This window comes from Malurus melanocephalus, unplaced genomic scaffold, assembly GCF_030028575.1.
Source record: "Malurus melanocephalus ecotype Western Australia unplaced genomic scaffold, MMel_1.1 scaffold_966, whole genome shotgun sequence".
NCBI classification, from domain to species: domain Eukaryota; kingdom Metazoa; phylum Chordata; class Aves; order Passeriformes; family Maluridae; genus Malurus; species Malurus melanocephalus.
This window is the reverse complement of record NW_026624198.1, coordinates 79153-81627: the sequence shown is the minus strand read 5'-3', so window position 1 is coordinate 81627 and position 2475 is coordinate 79153.

Sequence of the window (2475 nt, the reverse complement as noted above, 5' to 3'; positions counted from 1 at the left end):
TCTTATTTCAGCATCACTATGCTTTTAAAACTCATTTCATCCTGCTGGAGGTCAAGGACAAACCTCCCCTTGGGAGAAACGGAAGAACAAAGATTTGGAAACTTGAAGTCTTGAAAATGCTGCAGAAAAGCCTCAAAACAGCTGCTCAGTCTGCCCCGTTTCCCTTTCATTGATTTAATTCTAAATACCTGCAACAGCTCCGAAAACGTACAGGATTTTTATGTAAAACATAAATTTAACTCAGATTTGATGTTGCCATCACATTCCCAAGGGAGATGATGATGATAAAATCCTTCCAGACATTTCCCCCAGCTCAGCGCTGGCTGTGAGCAAAGCTGCCCAGTGGCTCCTGGAACAGGCTGGATTYATTCCCCGAAGCTGGGAAAGCTCATCTGGGAGCACACATCAGATGTGGCAGGRATCCAGGCTGCCCTGGATACCGATACCTGTTTGGCTCCTTTCTTGCAAACAAAGCTCCATTCCAGCAGCTTCTGTCTCACAAACAGGAACTCTCTTTTTTTTTGCAGGTGCTTTAATCCATTACCTTCCTTCCCMCGTGGACCGTGTGCATTTCAGAAACATTTCCTTTTCCAGCAGCAGGCTGCTGGGTTCAGAAAATCTTTAAAAAAAAAAATCCCCATCAAGCCTAAAACTGCTCAGCGACCTCTTTATGTTTGGGAGCTGTTGGCAGAGCTGGAATTCTGCACAGCTGGRATTGGCAACCTCTGGGAAATAATTCTTTGGGCTCTCACCTGGGAAAGGAAAGCTTTGGTGGCTGACAGTGAATTCAGGGCTGGGTGAACCKTTTTTTTTKRAAAAYATGAAATATTTTCCAGGATGGATGAGGCTGGGTGGCCAGAGCAGGTAGCAGGCTTTATTTGAGGGAAGAGCAGTGGGATTTAATGAGGAATGAGAATCAGCACCCAGCCAAGACTGCAATGTCTTCTACAAGGTTTCAGTGGTGTCCTTTCAAACTCTGCCCAGGGCCAGAACATCACTTTGTGTTCACCTGCAATTCCTTCTGCTCTGAAACAGAAATCAGAGCTGAGAGAGGTTCTGAGGGCTGAGAGGCACAGCAGMGGGTGAGAAAACAAAGCTCTGCTGAGCTCAGAGCTGTTCACACACACAGGTTCACGTGGGGCTCTTTATTTCAGGTGAGCTCCCCCAAATGTCCCAGTTTCCCCCACACCAAACCCACCCCAAATGTTCAGCCACTGCACCATTTTCATCCTTCCAAGCCCATCAAGGGATGGGATTCTCCCAAAGCCCAGCAACCTCGAGAGATCAACCCCAGCTCTTCCTCCTCACCCAGGGGAGGAGCTCAGAGCCAAAACAGCTCAAGAAACTCAGCTGGGATCTTCCAGCCACTCCTGAAGTGACAAAAACACATTTTCCATCCCAGATCTTTGTGGATTTGGGGATGTTATGTTTGGTGTTCACTGCAGAGGTGCCCAAAATTCCTGTCTTTAAGGAAACAGGGATTTAATGCCAAGTCTTGAAACTGCAACAATTTGAAAATCTTTCATTCTGCACAAATTTCTTTCCTTATGAGTAGGCAMAAGTGGTGTAGCTCATAAGAAACTACTCTCCAGTGAATGTCATAGAAAATCAAATACTTTAATGAAATTAGGGAGCATGAGAGTAACAGCTCAGATATACCACTAGAACTGATACTACTGGGCTGTGGGGCTCTGCTAATTGGTTTTTAAATGCTCTGTTCATCAAGCATGCAGACCGACAGAACTACTAATTCTTCAGAGTGTCAAAGATCCTGAGTAAAGAATTTCCAACCACTTCAAATGGATATAAAGGAAACGTCTTCTGAGCTGGTGGCCCGCACACAGCATTGCACAGATAAAAATATACTACTCTCAATGCACAGAGCTAAATACTTTCACATTTATCAGAATTTTCTACACAAGTTTGCTTTTTTTTTTTGATAGAATTCAAGTTTTGAATTTTCTGTATATATCTTCACCTGTATTAAACAAATGCTTATTTACATCGTGGGTAAAGTGTAAAGGCTTAGGRAGGCCATTTTCCCATACTGTACTGTAACACTGCAAAATATATATATACACATGGAGAACCTAATATAGGCAACAGGTCTAAAAAAAAAAAATCACCTCCCACCTGTACAACATCATGGAGCCAGTATGAAAAAAGGGTGTTGTTAGCACCAAACCACTCCCAGSGGCTTGAGGAGCATTCCAAGGCCCCAGGGCTGCTGCCTGCAGGACTGGAAATCCCAAAAGGGCAGCACAGGAGCAGCAGTGGGAGCRGGTGACAGTGACAGCCACGGCTTCCCAATCTGGCAGGCTTTCCTTTGGATTCATGGAYGAGCAAAACACGACTCAAATGAGGGGTGGCTCACAAACCACAGTGACCCTGCAGGGGCCACCAGGGAAGAGCTCCCTCCATGGGGAAATTCTGAGGGGAGCAGCCTGGCTGTGCTCAGGGTGCWGAGGGAATCAG